Source organism: Tiliqua scincoides, chromosome 1 (assembly GCF_035046505.1).
Source record: "Tiliqua scincoides isolate rTilSci1 chromosome 1, rTilSci1.hap2, whole genome shotgun sequence".
In the NCBI taxonomy this organism is placed as follows: domain Eukaryota; kingdom Metazoa; phylum Chordata; class Lepidosauria; order Squamata; family Scincidae; genus Tiliqua; species Tiliqua scincoides.
This window is the reverse complement of record NC_089821.1, coordinates 204,265,516-204,282,793: the sequence shown is the minus strand read 5'-3', so window position 1 is coordinate 204,282,793 and position 17,278 is coordinate 204,265,516. Positions and strand designations below refer to the sequence as shown.

Below are 17,278 nucleotides of genomic sequence, written 5' to 3'. Positions count from 1 at the left end.
ACATTATTGTCTAGACTACAAGCTCTGATTTGCAAGGCACCTATTCCTTAGGCTTCATAATTGAAGTACTCCATTAAGCCCCTGTTTTTATACCAATTATGTCACAGACAAGTTATAGGGCTTGATTGACCGTTGGTTTGACCAGCTCTTAACAGTAGCATAGAAATGGAAGCTTCATTTTTCCATTGCATCTCATTAAGCATGATGATCTGACTTCAGTCTATAGTCTTGATTTCCAAAAGGTTTCTATATTGATAAACAGTCCAGCAAATCTGCATCCATGTGTGCATTTATGTACACTTTGGGATAGATGAATATGAAAGTCCTTGGCAGAGCAAGGACAAACACGTTTGAGTCTGATCCAGCAGGGCTGCTCTTATGTTATTATGTAGAATGCACATTCAGATGTAGGTGTCTGTTAGCACTGCATTGTGGCCTTACTTCTGTAGGAGAATAAAAAGCCCCCCCCCCCATGTGGTGAAAAGCTGGGATAGTGGAGATGCTGCCCTGGCTTTCTGGAGAGTGGGAAGGCAAAGCAGACGTATATAGACCCCAATCTCACCAGTGTCCTTTTGTATATTTGTGGAACGTTTTAGGAGTATGCTGAAATACAATATATATTGTACAAGTGCACTTGTCAGCCTTGATTTACCTTCTCTTGGACTTGTGCACTCAGTGGCATCTCCATGCCATGGCAATGTACATCTCCATTACATCTCCAACCTGGGTGTGCCTTTGCATAATATGTAAAATGGGCCTAAATGAAAAAAAAATGAGACAACCCTAGGCTGCAATCCTACCCACACTTACCCAGGAGTAAGTTCCATTTACGATCATTGTTAAAAGAATACACAGAGTAGTCCAGTGATTCTCACAACTTTTAGACTGGGACCCACTTCACAGAATGACAATGACCCAACGGAAGTGATGTCATCAACCTGGAAGTGATGCCATGGCCGGAAGTGACATCATCAAGCAGGAAGTGACATCACTGTTCTCATCTAATAGTTCATAAACTGCAAATGACAAGAGAAAATAGTCCAGTTCACAAGCTTGTTTCAATTCTCACCGCACCCCACCCCCATTGCTGCCAAGCATCCCACCTGTTCAGTGTATTAAAGGGAGAGTATCTCATGGTGTTTTATTAGCTTTCATTGGGTTATTTCTCAGCCATTTTCTAATAGTAAAGTATAAGGGGGGAGAGGAGAATAAGAATTCCCCCACTTCCGGGATCCGTTGAGGTTTAAGTGCCTGGAGGGAGGGGAAGGGCAGAGCTGGGCTGGATGAGGAACGCATGGCCAGCAACATTAAGGGGAATAATAAAAGCTTCTTCAAATATGTTAGAACCAGGAAACCCGCCAGAGAAGCTGTTGGCCCTCTGGATGTTGAGGGAGGGAAAGGGGAGATAAAAGGAGACTTAGAGATGGCAGAGAAATTAAATGAGTTATTTGCATCTGTCTTCACGGCAGAAGACCTTGGGCAGATACCGCTGCTCGAACGGCCCCTCCTAACCGAGGAGTTAAGTCAGATAGAGGTTAAAAGAGAAGATGTTTCAGACCTCATTGATAAATTAAAGATCAATAAGTCACCGGGCCCTGATGGCATCCACCCAAGAGTTATTAAGGAATTGAAGAATGAAGTTGCAGATCTCTTGACTAAGGTATGCAACTTGTCCCTCAAAACGGCCACGGTGTCAGAAGATTGGAGGATAGCAAATGTCACGCCTATCTTTAAAAAGGGAAAGAGGGGGGACCCGGGAAACTATAGGCCAGTCAGCCTAACATCCATACCGGGTAAGATGGTGGAATGCCTCATCAAAGATAGGATCTCAAAACACATAGACAAACAGGCCTTGCTGAGGGAGAGTCAGCATGGCTTCTGTAAGGGTAAGTCTTGCCTCACGAACCTTATAGAATTCTTTGAAAAGGTAACAGGCATGTGGATGTGGGAGAACCTGTGGACATTATATATCTGGACTTTCAGAAGGCGTTTGACACAGTCCCTCACCAAAGGCTACTGAAAAAACTCCACAGTCAGGGAATTAGAGGACAGGTCCTCTCGTGGATTGAGAACTGGTTGGAGGCCAGGAAGCAGAGAGTGGGTGTCAATGGGCAATTTTCACAATGGAGAGAGGTGAAAAGCAGTGTGCCCCAAGGATCTGTCCTGGGACCGGTGCTTTTCAACCTCTTCATAAATGACCTGGAGACAGGGTTGAGCAGTGAAGTGGCTAAGTTTGCAGACGACACCAAACTTTTCCGAGTGGTAAAGACCAGAAGTGATTGTGAGGAGCTCCAGAAGGATCTCTCCAGACTGGCAGAATGGGCAGGAAAATGGCAGATGCGCTTCAATGTCAGTAAGTGTAAAGTCATGCACATTGGGGCAAAAAATCAAAACTTTAGATATAGGCTGATGGGTTCTGAGCTGTCTGTGGCAGATCAGGAGAGAGATCTTGGGGTGGTGGTGGACAGGTCGATGAAAGTGTCGACCCAATGTGCGGCGGCAGTGAAGAAGGCCAATTCTATGCTTGGGATCATTAGGAAGGGTATTGAGAACAAAACGGCTAGTATTATAATGCCATTGTACAAATCTATGGTAAGGCCACACCTGGAGTATTGTGTCCAGTTCTGGTTGCCGCATCTCAAAAAGAACATAGTGGAAATGGAAAAGGTGCAAAAGAGAGCGACTAAGATGATTACTGGGCTGGGGCACCTTCCTTATGAGGAAAGGCTACGGCGTTTGGGCCTCTTCAGCCTAGAAAAGAGACGCCAGAGGGGGTACATGATTGAGACATACAAAATTATGCATGGGAAGGATAAAGTGGGTAGAGAGATGCTCTTTACACTCTCACATAACACCAGAACCAGGGGACATCCACTGAAATTGAGTGTTGGGACAGTTAGAACAGACAAAAGAAAATATTTCTTTACTTGGTGTATGGTTGGTCTGTGGAACTCCTTGCCACAGGATGTGGTGATGGCATCTGGCCTGGATGCCTTTAAAAGGGATTGGACAAGTTTCTGGAGGAAAAATCCATTACGGGTTACAAGCCATGATGTGTATGTGTAACCTCCTGATTTTAGAAATGGGCTATGTCAGATGCAAGGGAGGGCACCAGGATGCAGGTCTCTTGATATCTGGTGTGCTCCCTGGGGCATTTGGTGGGCTGCTGTGAGATACAGGAAGCTGGACTAGATGGGCCTATGGCCTGATCCAGTGGGGCTGTTCTTATGGATGGGAGGGGGGAGGGGGGAGCTAGATCACAGGGCAGAGCTTGAGCTGGAAGGAGGTGGTGAAAGAGATAGCAAAACAAACACGCCCCCCATTTGCAGGGAAAGGCTGCAGCCCACCTCAAGATAATCTGGCAATGCTCCAAGACACTCAGCGGCCACACTCTCTTCTGTGCAAGCCACTCTCTTGCTCATGGGAGGAGCTTTGAGTACACACAGGCAAGCTGGGGCAAAGGCAGTTCTAGCTTCAAAGATGGCTGCCTGCCCTCTTTGCCAGCCTCCAAGATGGCATCGCACATGTACAGAAAGCTTAGGCAAAGGCAGTTCCAGCTTCCAAAATGGCACCGCCTGCCTAATTTGCCAGTTCCCAAGATGGTGGCCCACATCTTTCCGTGACCTACCTGAATTCAGGTGGCAACCCACCAAGTGGGTCGCGACCCACAGTTTGAGAAACCCTGGAGTAGCCTGTTAAAAGTATAGATCTATAACATTTCCCTAAATACAGTCACATACCATGGGAGCATCAAGTCTAATATATTAAAAATAAAATATTGAAATGAATGGGGACCCATCTGAAATTGGCTCATGACCCACCTAGTGGGTCCCGACCCACAGTTTGAGAAATACTGTTCTAAAGTAGTGAGGTGGGTCTCCACATGCAATTGAAGGTATCTGTTGGGATACCTGTTTGGATAACAGACCAACTACTAAGCCAACTATCACAATTAGTAAATAGCAGAGGGGCGGAATTAACACTCAGTGAAGTAGCAGGAAACCTTGGAGGGCTGCTAAATAGATGTGTTTTTCAAGTGCCTCAACAATGAGGTACTCTTCATTGCCAAGAGGAAGGAACGAAGGCTGAGAGCTTGAACGGGGGAGTCTCTTGAAACAGCGGTTTCAGAGACTTTTTTTCCTGTTTGCTCTGTGCTGAATTACATTGTATCCTGGACGCCATCTTCGGAGATGATTCGGACAGCTGAGGACTACTCCCCCCCCACGGCCTAGATACAACAACATGACAGCGAAAAAAGCTTTAAATTGTGAGTAACCAACTCATTAAAAGGCTATAAAAAGAACTGCAATCAAGAGGTTGGAAGAAGGAAATAATAACAAGATTATTTACGTTGGCTGGTAGCCACCCAGAGGGTAAATGAGCAAATCTGGATTTAAAGAAACCCTTGCTGGAGTATTTTTATCTGTTCGTAATAAGGGTAACTGCAAGAAAAGGACAGAGATAAGAAGATAGATCACCCTGCTGAAATGGTATACATGGAAAAGAAATAAATAACTAATTTTCAACGGCTGAAATAACCTTTACTTTAGCTTTCCTAGCAAGAAGGCTTGATTCAGGCCTGGTCATTTAAAGGCATACTAACTTAATTTGACTGTGTTGTTGACCTGGATTACTGATCCACCCCTTTTGGAAGAAGGGAGTCAAGATAATAAGACTTGGATGACTCTTTAATTGTTTGACTGATTTGACTGTTATTTACTGGAAGTGGAATACTAACTTACCCTTTTTGGATATAAAAATGGGAAATTAGCCCTACAAGAAGGTGAAACAAGATAATGAGAGTTGGTTGATTTTTTTAATTGTTGGACCATTTTATCTCTGTTTTTTACAGCCAGAGGCTTGATTTGATATTGAAAGGATGCATTCAAAAATTTAAAGGATGTTAGTAAAAGGCAGTCCTTATTAATGGATTTGTTGTGGGATTTCAGAAGTGAAATGAAGCAACAGGTCAGAAAATTATCTGAACAAATGAAACAAATAAACTCCTCCCTGACAAGCATGCAGGAACAGATTATAAATAGACAAGAAAAAAGAATGGATCAAATGTTGGATGAAACTAAAGAAGTGGAGATTTTTGAAACGAGACAGGAGATGGAAAAAGCAACTGTTATTATCAGAATTAAGAATTTTAAGGAAGAAAAAAGAGGGAACTTTCAGAGAGCACCTTGTTTCAAGAAGAGGAAGAATTTTTGGATTAAATTCAAAAAGAACAAAATGAAGAAAAAGAGAGAAGAAAAGAGAGGGATTAAGAAATTTAAGGGAGTTAGGAAGAAAAAGAAGTGGAAGGAGCAGTGGGAGGAGCAAGAAGGAAAACACCAATAAGACAGAGAACAAAGAAAGTGCTAAGACAGAAAGGGAAAATGGCTGAACAACAAGTAGAATTTTTTTCCCTTTTGTAGATATTAATGAACTGAATTTTTTTAGAAATGAAGAGTATTACATTAATTATATTAAATCAAAGTAGATGTAAATGAAAACTTGGAATACAAATATTGCGAAAATTAAAGTGGTATTAATTAAAAGGGTTGTTCTTTAAAAGAGAAATTATGTAAAATATATTATAGATGGTATTTAATTTTAGAGAAAATAGTAAAAATGTACCCTGGGTCATCAAACAAATGTTGGATAAGTAAAGAATTGAGGGAATTTTTTATTATATGTGGTGGATATGCGAAAAAGCAAAGAAATATTAGAAAATGATATATAAACTGTTACAATAGATATTGAAGTGTGTATTACCATTTAAACTGGAAACATTCCTCTTAAATGCGACATCAGAAATTAAGAATCAGATAAGAAATACTTTATTCTAAATAAAGTGGCAAGAAGAGCGTATAAGTAAAAATTTGAAGCCTTTTTATGATTGGATAGATAATTTTAGATAAATATTGAGGTTTAGTGAAATTTTTAATCAGCAGATTAACAAATATGATGATTTTTTGTATTGCTTTTGTTTTTAGACATTATCAATTTTTTTTTGGACTAATGTATGTTGTAATCAATGGCCAATACCCTCATGTGTAACCTGTGTAGTCCCAGCCCCAAGTCTAACCGATTTTCCTTACCTGTATCTGTAATAAATAAATAAACTCTGTTTAAAAAAATAAACAATTAGTAAACAGCAGTGAGTTCACTTTCCTATGTAGACTGTTGTGGTGGAAGGGTGTGGGGCAGTCTTACATATTTCCAGGAGTTTTTCATGTTGTGCCTCTCCTTTAACCTCTCAGTTTTGTAAGCCTGCACACTGATTGTAGTGGTAGAATGGATATGAATCACTTTGGATTGTAAGTGGGGATTCACATTGATTACTGTTCTCCATATTTGGGGGTGATATGTGCAGAACTTGGGCTCAGTTGACTGCTATAACTTGGCCTGGTAGGATTGTAGCCTGTGCTTTTCATGAGCCAATAGACAGTTTGTCTGATTTTGTTTGAGCCAATAGGCTCACTGCTGCTGAGCAAAGTGAACTATATATGACCTTGTAAAAAGCTCTTGGGAGGAGCTGAGGCAGGAGATTTTAGTGTGGAGTGCAAAGAACTTGAGTGCTGTGTGCAAAAAAGGCTGCAGTACCATTAGAGGAAAGCTAGAGGGCTCCCTGCAAATTAGTGCTGTGTGCAGAGCCGCCGGGACTATAAAAGGGGCTGCACCAGCACAGTGAGCTCAGAGACCACCAGAGAAGAGCTGCTGTGAGGAGCTTTGGAGAGTGAGCTCTACAGACAGACAGAGACCTCCAGGGAAGAAAAGCTACGAGGAGCGAGCTGGGAGAGACCAAGCCACAGAGAGGAGCTGAAGACAGCTCTGCGGGAGAGCTAAGGAGAGAGCTGCTGGAAGGAGCCCTGAGAGAGCCTCTTGCTGGAACTGAGAACCAGAGGGGAACCTCCATCAAGCCTCCAGCTCTTGGCTTGCCTCAAGTCCTGTTGCCTCGTGCCTGCCTGCCTCAGGTCCTGCCTCAATTGGGGGAATTTGAAACATCTTTTCATTGATTGGCTCAGGTTCCATGCCTCCTAATAAAAAGCTTTAAACTTAGCTCGGTGTCAGTGATCTCTTTTGATCCTGTACAACAGGGGGGAAAAATCCCTTGTTGCAAGAAAACAAGCACAGTGGAGTGAGAGGCCCTGGCCAAGCCCTTTCCCTGCCGTGCTAGTTTCAGATTACAGAAAATGTTAATTTACTGGACCATTCAAAAAATGGGGATTATCTTGCATAGTATGAAGTAGCAGTCTATCGAGCTACCTCATTCTGTTTCTTATGTTGACCAGACCCACTTACCTGCGTGTTCACAACATATCATGCATGAGTTTTAGCTCATTGTTTCCACCATGGCTAAAGGGAGAGGAAAAACCCACCACTACCCTTTGATACTTACCGTGAAAAATGCAACATACAGGTCTGTCCAACTTACCTGCAGGTTTGGGACCTGCAAATTTGACCCAGTATGGGTCAGGAGACCAACTTGTTCCTCCCAGAAGGCCTGCCAGAGCCTTCCAAACAGGGCCCAGGAGAGGGGGGTAAAGGGAGGAATTTGTACCCGGGCCCAGGCTCACGAAGGGACCCAGAAAGTTCCTGGGATCTTACATGTTCCAATCTCACCCAAACTCTGCCTGCACATCATGCTGGGGGCACAACCACAGGCACGCAGTGGCAACAAGCCATACACACGCGGCCCAGGAATGTATTCATGACCCTCTTTAACACAATATCAAATCTGAGAGGGAACTGGCCTGCGACAATAGCTCCTTTGGCTTGTAGATCCAATAACCATGAAGGAGTGTATAGGAGCTCAGGGACACAGCTAAGGAGCTGCAGCTGCTGCTGAAGTTCGTTCTGATGCACACAGCACACTGTCCATTCTAGTGTGAACCTAACTACAATGATGCTAATTTTCTGCAACGGATTTTCTATATTACAAAGATTTTAGAGAGACTTAGGAGTGTGTTTGTTTTTCCATATTACTTTATCTAGCTGCCAAGGCCACAAGGTCAGGCAGATCTGGGCTCCGCATCAAGAAGCCTGGTAGACATGGACTCCAAAGATTATTCTGGCTGTCAGCACCCTCCCCTGTCCTATTTTGCCTCCTGTTCTGCCTACCTCCATTGCCCCCCGCCCTCTTTGGGAAGGTGTCCAAAAGATACTTTCTACCCCCTGACAAAATTCCTCTCAAAGGCCATGCTTCCAAAGCACACTTCAGGTTTAGCAAAAACACCAGAAGTGCCCTCTTAAAAGGCTCAAGCAGGCCTTTTGAAGCACATGCAGCCACCCCACGCTTCAGAACACCTCCAGATGTGACCAGAATGCAGTTAATAAAATTTATTATATTATTTTGGTTGCCTTCAGCGGTCTTTGATGGACCAAACTTGCTTATTTTGTGAGTTTCGGTATCCGTGGGGTGCCTAGGAACAGATCACCCATGGATACCGAGGTCCAACTGTACATCTTCCATGTAATTGCTTTGCTTTTATTTCACGCAAGTTTCACAATGGAAGTATGTAATAGCGACCAAATATACTGAGAGAAATAAATGTGTTTTATTAGCTGTAAGAAACTTTCATTATTTTTAGCATCTCAGGGTACTTATTATTTTTCTCCTGTCAGGAAAAGCTGTATAATAACCCAAACTCTACAGTCTAACTGCTCCACTGGGTCTCTGCACCTCTGATTCTATTTATTAATTTATATTTCATACAATAATGGGAACATCTGAGATTGGTAGGGCATATAGGTCTGGTTAGGTCTTTGTAGTTGTTGATGCAATCTTTTTCTCTGCTGTCTTACATTACATGAAGTTGTAGCCTGTGATTTCCAGGACTCTGCTTGAGCATAATAAAGCTGCTAGTCACAAAATTATTTGAGTAGTGCAAGCCCTTTTCTTTCAGTAGGGATTGCACAATTGGGACTTTAAGCCATCAATGGGTTACTGATCATGAAAATACATCCTGTTCCCTACAGCCACCTAGGGTCTCCTTTGACTTTTCTGCATGGTAGTGCACTGGAAATTATTTCTGTGGCAGGCAACTTACAGAAAACACCACCCTGCAATGTGTATTTTTCAGGGTAGAGGGGAAAAACCCTGAATAAGGTCCTGCAAGAATCTGGCATTCTGTGCAGTGAAGTTTACAATAAGTTTAAAAAATTATTTAAAATAAAGATGAACTCTCCTAGTCCTAGTTGCTGTTGCTGTTGTTCTGTTTTTTTTGAAAAAAATCCACAAACTGATTTGTTGCTGATCTGTTTTTTTAAAAAAAAAATCCACAAATATCCCAAAGGATGCAATCCTATCCACACTTACACAGGAGTAAGCCCCATTGATTTTCATTGTCAAAAGCATATACATTGGGGGGGGGGGGCTCTAAACTTTTTGGGCCCAGGGTTGAATCATATAAACATGGTGTCAAGGATCGGACGTGGGTCGGGATTTGGAGACACCTGATATACGTAGTAGCCTGTTAAAAGTACAGATCTGTAAGCTTTCTCCAAATGCAGTAGCATACCATAGTATTATCAAGTTTAATACATTACTACACCTGAAATTGGCTCACAGCTCAGCTAGTGGGTCCCAACCCACAGTTTGAGAAACACTGGAATACTCCTGTTCACCTCGGAAATATTCCCTGCTTCTCCTTCCACAGGGTATTTGCATTTAAGACTGTTAGTATTTACTTCCCGTAACTTGGGATGTTGTAAATATATCCAGTGTTCTTAAATTTCTAGGCATTGTCACTTTTTTCCTTTGAATGTGTAGTGCTATCGCTAGAATTTAAAGCTTTGTGTGCTAGTCACCTTCTGATTTCCCTTGAGTAAGTCATTCTTATCTAATTGCTGTAGTCTCTTTTTCACCTCCATTTTGCTGGAGTTATTCTTAAGTGGTAGCTGATGAGCTAAAACATACTTGATAATTTAGTCCCTTAAATGACAGGGCCGGATAGTGGTTGAACAAAGCATATCCTGCTTTTGCCCCTTGCCAGCATGGTTGGGCAATTAGGAAAGTCCCAGGAGCCTGTGCACTTTCCCTGTCTTTCCTTCTTCAATGGCATTTCCTTCTCCCTTTATCCTTGATGCTTTAGAGCAAAATCGGGCTAGCTTTATGTCTTTATTTGTATTTCCTGTAACCATAGCTGGCACCAAATCTGTTTGCAGCCATCTTCAGGAGTGGCATGATTATCAGTTCAGGCAGAGCACTAACCACAGTAAATTCTGGAACAGTGAAAAGGGGAATACCTGTGTTTAGAGAGCACATGAGTTCTCAGGGATGCTCTTAATCAGCTAATCAAGGCTAGATCTTTGTACAGTTTTAATTCCACACCAGGCTGTTTGTTATTTTTTCAATTTTGTTTTCCCTGACAATTAAAGGAAGATAGATGTGAGTGTATGATAAAAGCACTTCCTTGTGCCTATAATATGTTCTTTTTAGAAGAGATTCAGTTTCACCCTTGGATTTTTCAGCAGGCATCCTGTTTAATATACACATTGTAGTGTGGAAGGAAAATAATTGAGCTTCAGGGATATCAGGTTTGACAGAATAGAACTCCTGGCTTTAAAAAAAATTCCTTTCTGAATAATTAGAGTATGTTCTTCTGCTCATACTTGGCTCTGTCTCTGTTTTGCTCTCATTCCCAGTTTTCTGGCCAAACTAGAGATTACGTTGGCAAAGGTGTGAACCCATTCTGGGGTAATGGAGAATGCAGGGACTGGGGTTACTTGCGCAGGAGGACTGGAGGGAAAGATACTTAACTCTTCCTGCACCTGCTGCTGTTTTATTATAATTTTCATTTTCAGAACTCAAACTAGAGAAATAAAAATTATCAGGCTGGGATGGCATTTTCTGCAGAGGCTCAGAAGGTAGAAGAGGAGTTAAGCAGCCCTTTCTCATTTGCCAATTAGAGGTGCAACCTTTTTATCCATGGATTTATTTATCACAACTGGGGGGGATTTAACACAACTGGGTGGGGGGAATTCAAAGTCGCACATACCTTTGCCCTGCACTGGCTTCTCCTTCCCTATCAAGGCAGCCCAAAATACTGCAAAAAGGCTCTGCCTCGCCCAGGCAGGGAAATAGCCCTGGAAGAGGTTCCCCTTGCGAAGGAACAGTAACACTCCTGGAGTCTCTGAGCCAGCGAAGGGGGGAACCTCTGTAGCCAGAACACGTGGAGCAAGGCAGAGCTCTCTCTCTCTCACACACACACACACACACACACACGCGCGCGCGCACGCAGCAGGTGCAGTAGTAACAGAGGGGATTGCTTTAAAAAACCCTGGGAGTGTTTCCCAGTCCGTCCATCCCCTTCAGACTGAGAGGGTGCAGGCTCTCCATGCTCCAACCTATGGAAAAAAAAAAGCCCAGCAAGCAAGTCTTCCCAGCAAGCCAAAGCAGGAGATTTAGGCTACAATCCTCTCCACACTTTCCTGGGAGTAAGCCCCATTGACTAGATTGGAACTTACTTGTGAGTAGAAATACATAGGACTGGACTCTTAAAAGCTCAGCATCCCACCTGTGAAAGAAGCAGGACAGCTGGCACAACAGGGAGGGCTAACTACAAAGCAGAGGAGGGGGAGGTGACTGAGAACCGCTGCTTTAGTTTTCTTCCATCTTCAAGTGTCAGGCTGTAACTCTATGCAATTTGTGTAAAAAAAACATCATTTCCGGGTCTGACTTACCATAGTGCGTTTTTTCCTAATCGCGGTGGGTCAGGGAACAGAACTCACGCGTATAGAAAGGCTCCATCTGTATGTCCTGTTAGCATTATAAGGAAAAACTATGTTGAGCATTACAACTTTCACACCTAAAGTTTAGTTTAAACAAATGTGATTTTATTCCTTTTGTTATTTAAGGTTATTTTATTCAGTTTCTAGAATGCAATTCAGAAGAATGCCTTTATTTCGAGCAGTGGTTCTGAACTTTTTTGGGGGGTCATGGACCCATTGAGAATCTAATGAAAGAAAAATACATGTAAACAGGGCCTAGGAGAGGGGGGTAAAGGGCGTAATTTGTACCCTGGCCCAGGGTCAGAAAGGGGCCCATGAGCCAAAGGAGGGGGCCCAGAAAGTTCTTGGGATTTGACATTTTCTATCTCACCTGAACTCGCTGCCAGCGCATAATGCTGAGACACAACCATGTGCATGCAGTGTTAACTGTTGCTGCAAGCCATACACACCGGCCCAGGAAAGCATCCATGACCCTCCTTAACCCAGTGTCAGATCTGGGAGGAAACTGGCCTGCTACAGTAGCTCTTTGGCTTGTGGATCCCATAACCATGAAAGAGTGTATAGAAGCTCAGGGACCCAGCTGTAGGGCTACAGCTGCTGCAGAAGTTCATTTTGGTCCATTCTAGTGTGAGCCTAAATATGATGATGTTAATTTTCTGCAATCGATTTTCTATATTTCAAAGATTTTAGAGAGACTTAGGCGGGTGATTGGTTTTCCATATACCTTTATCTAGCTGCCTATGCCGCACAGTCGGTTAGACCTGGGCTCTGCATCAAGAAGCCTAGTAGACCTGAGGTCCAAAGACTGTTGTGGCTGGCAGCATGGTCCCCCACCCTATTTTGCCCCCCATTCTGCCTGCCCCCATTGCCCCCCTTACCCTTTGGGAAGGGGCCCAGAAGAAACTTTGTACCTCCTGCTAAAATTCCTTTCTTAGGCCCTGCATGTAAACACATATAATTAAAAACTCACTGAAGCCTGGTTCGCAGATGCTTTCAAGTCCTTTAAGTACCCTTGGTTTAGAGGTGTTAAATTAAACCTTTAATCAAAAGTACACCGAAATATTTTCTAAGGGTAGGTTAGTGTCCTCCTCTGAATATATGGGAATGGTGGAGGGACAAGAAAAGAGGCTGCATATTGTGGGGTGCATTTTTAAAAGTGTGCCAGAAATGAAAGTATTGTAATTACATTAGTTGAAGGATGCTAAAAAATGTTTTACTATATTTCATTGTGGAATATTTGATTTTTCTACCACATACTGTTGTATACTATATGAAAAAATCATTAGAAATTTGAGATCGAAAAAACATAGTTATGTGTATATCTTTAATATAGGAATGTTGCATAGATGATAAATCAGCTTTTGGTGTATGCTGTCTAGAAAGTAGTGATTCTGGAACTGTGACCCCCACACAAACTTGCAATCTGAAAAGGCACAAGTCTGAATACTTCTCAGGTGTCAAAAAAGCACTCGAGATTTTTTTTACCTTTCTTAGAACCATCCCGTGAAAAGAACTGGCAACAGATTTTGGACAACTAAGAGAGCACTTCATATAGTACAACATTAACTTACGGAATACATTGTCCCAAAATGTGGCAATAACCACAAACTTTTAAGGGAAACTAGACAAGTGCATGAAGAATTTGGTTGTCAGTTGGCTATTAGCCATGATAGTGAGTGGGGAGAGCTGTTGCCCTCATGTCTTGCTTGAAGTCTTTCCTGAAGCTCTTGGCTGCCCACTGTTTCATTCACCTTACACTAAACAGAGGTTTATTTGCTGCTAGAATATTGAAAAGGGCCTAAGTGGACATGTGCAAAAGATTTTTGCATGATCTGCACATGTAAGGAAGTGAAACAAAAGCCCCCAGAAGGTATCTCAATATCTAAGCTCATAGTAGTCTTGATTTCACTCAAAACCCTGTTCATGATTAAGATTTTCCAAGCATCATCCTCTGACTGCTATGTCTTTGTCTCCATTTAGTTCCTTGAAACCTAGCTGCTGTATTGAGCAGCTTATCTAATGTTTGCATTTTTGCCAAGGGCTGGCCAGCTGTTCCACAAGGTGACATGGACTGCCCCAGCAATAGATGGATGTAGACAGCATTCTGCACGTATCAGCTACTTCTGTGGCCACTTTATGTAGTCCCAATGTGCCTACCCTGATTTTTTTCTCTTTTTTGTAACACTTGCACAGTTTGTACTCTTTCCCTTGTAACATTTCCATATGTTGCTGACTGTATTAAGTTGAAATGGGAATCCCATGCTTACAATATATAAACATCAGAGGCTGGATTGAATTGATGCTTGAGGGCTGTGGTTTCTGCCATTGGTGGTCCTGGGCTTTTTCCTACTTGGGGCCACCGCTCTATTTGACACCCCCCAGCCCCTGACGCAGAAGTAATTGTGATGACATCATCATTGTCACCACAACCACTTCCATAATTGCACTGGGAGTTTAAGCCTTTCCTGATGTGATTCTGTGCCGCTCTGGGATAAGTCTTTTGTCTCTTTAGAGGAGATGAATGATGCGGCCCAGGCCCCAGAGTGGCACAGAATCACACCTAGATTGCTGCTCTGGGCTGTGTATTTTGTCTCCTTCAAGGAAATGAAAGACATGGCCCAGAATCGCGGCTGTGATTCAGAGGCATTCTGGGCTGCCCTGCATCCTCCTTTATAGGAGGAGAGGAAAGATGTGCCCTGAGAATTGCAACTCCCAGCGCACTGCCACTCTAGGGCTCCTCTTTTCTCTCCTCCTTTAAAGGAGGTGGGATGACCCAGAACACCACTGAAGTGGCTGCAAGTTGCAACCACTCTGGGCACGATTACACGCTGCCTCCTACTTCGTTAGTAGGAGGCGAATAAACAGGTAGGGGGGCGCCATCCCCTGCAGACATGGCACCTGGGGCTTTTGACCCTTTAGGTATGCCGCTGGTTTCTGCCATAATTTGGTCATCTATTTCATTAGGTTGCAAGGCTAGGAGAATTAAGATGTATTAGCCTACTCATTAATTTTTTTCAAAGTTGAGCGTGCCACACTTTTTCCAAGGATTTCACAGCAATGTTCAAGGTTCCTTTCCCTCCTGTTATCCTTACAACTACCCTGTAATGGTTGGGGTGATAGATTGTGGCTTGCACAAGAGAACTTGAACTCGCATCATCCTGATCCAAACATATCACTTTAACCATAATCACTCTGTTAATAATAATAATAATAATAATAATAATAATTAGTGTAACAATGGGGTGGCTGAATTTGCATATTTCTAAAATAACAATATAGATCAGTGGTTCCCAAACATGAGCGTGTTAACTTGGCCATTCCTCCTTAAGGGGAGTAGCCCAGTAGTAGGGTTCCTGACAGCACCACAGTGATTATGGTGCCATGGGCTCCCAGCAATATTTGAGTGTACCTGGAGGCCTGCTGAAGCGTCCACGAGGGTCCTGTAGGCTTGCAGCCCCCTCCGCGCATTTATATAGAGCTCACTTGGGTGAACTAGAAGTCACTCAAACCAGGTAGTTCAAATATTGCTGGGGCTCCACGGTGCCGCAATTGCTGTGTTACCATCAGGGCTTCCCCCCCCTTGCTTCTGCTGATTGATTCTGTTGATGGAACCTCTGATTGGAAGTTAAAAGCAGGTTGAGTTTTCAGCAGTTTTCAGCAGTTCCAAGATAAGGGAGACCCATGGTCAATTTACAGAGGGATATCTCAGCTGAAGCAATACCATCTGGATGTAGTAAGTAGATCAGGCAGATGTGTGGGAACCCCATGACCTCTTGTAACTTCACTGTGCTTAAATGGGGTGTTTGTGTGTAATGACCAAGCACGCTATTTGAGTATAAGACAATAAAATGTGGTGATTTGTGGGCTTCCTCACTGTGCCAGTTATTTTTGAAACTCCTAATGCGCCACATTAAGTCACTTGTGATCCATCACCGGTAGCAACTGCCAATAATTTATGAACATAAATATCCTTGTGTCAGTTTATTCCCGGATTTAAGAAAAAAGCAGTAAAAGTAAAATTGGCATGTGGCCAGTGTCATTTTGCCAAGCCTCTGAGACATATCACTCTGGTGGGTGCCATCTGATTAATCAAACTTAAAAGTACACCAGCTCTTGAACTTGCAGCGGTTTTGTCTTTAAAGAAATGTTTTGCTGCACTTAGAAGCACAGATGAAAAATAATTGCTTGTCAGTAATAAAACTTTGGAAAGGTGGTTTGAATCTATAAAACATTACTTTCTGTGCCATTAGACACTAACTTAGTTGTGCTGAATTGTTTGGGAAAGCAATTAAAAGATTTGTAAACAAATGAAATAAATGTTGATTTTTCTGTCACACACTGACCTATTTTTTATTTTCATTGAGCAATAACCGCTCAACAATCTATCCTGCATTCCCTCAAGTGCATTTTCAAGAGTGGTTAATAAACCTCTCTAGAAATCTAGTTGGCATGCAGAGTAGTCTGTTTGCATAGAAATGTAGATAAATGGTACTGGAAGTTTCAGTGTTGAGAATTTATTTTAAAAATGCCTTTAAAGTGCGTACTGAAAGCTGGGGTAGCTTTTTATTAAATGCATAGCAGTATGACTAATAGTTGCACAACTGACACTTAGTACCATGAGAGGTTGGTGTCTTTGGGTATTTAGGAAATAGGCTAGTTTTGTTTTCCCCCCAAAATGATAGTAGCTTTTGTTTTATTTTAAGAGTTATATCCTATCTTTCTTTGGGAATCCAAGGCAGCTCACAACCCTAATCAAATGCAATAAAAAGTCCTAAGAACAAAAGTATCAACAGCACAAGTTTAAAAAACACAAATCCCCAGAACAGGGACTAAAATAATCAAACAAAGGCCAACTGAAAAAGATGCATCTGAAGCATGAACCTCCTATGCAGGGGGTTCCATAAGGACGGGACAGTCCCATAGGGACAGGACCACCTCAGAGAAGGCTTGTGGCATGTACCCACCAGCTGCTCTTCAGATGGTTGCAGGCCACACAAAAAGCCTCCCTAAATATCTTAGATTAAAAGTAGACTTATGTGGGGAGAGATGGTCTGTCAGGTCCCTAGTCGCCTTAAATAATTCCTGGAAACAAACTGGCAACCAACCAGAACAAGGAAGGACAAGAAAAGGTAATAGATGCCACTTTTGGGGGGGGGGGAATGGCCAAACCAGACAGTTTTAAGTAACTTTACACTTTGCACTACAAACATTCCCTGACTAACGTAAGGCTTCATTCTGGCCACCCTTACGTGAGTGCTAATAAAGCACAACTTTACTTCAGTCAGATCTCCTTCTGCACACACACAGCTCTGTGGAAGGATTTGGGATGAATGGGAAAGAGTCCTGCCGAGAGAAGTGAGAAGCCATTGTTATGGCTTATGGAACGCTTTGTGCAAGTTCAAACTTACAATCAAGGCTGGGAACCTTCTTAATTCAGATTGTTAAACATGCCTGCAATTGGTTGCTGAAATGTTTGCACTGAAAATAAAATTACCCATCATGGTGGGAGAGTACTTAATTTTACTTTATGCTAGTGTGTTGTGTGTATATTGTGTAT

The 17,278-nt window shown here is 42.6% G+C and overlaps 1 protein-coding gene across 7 annotated transcripts in view; it reads left to right on the top strand.

Annotated features, from left to right (window-relative positions):
* Positions 1–17,278, top strand: part of PTPRK (protein tyrosine phosphatase receptor type K) — a 466,239-nt gene that overhangs the window by 141,492 nt on the left and 307,469 nt on the right. The window lies entirely within an intron of this gene.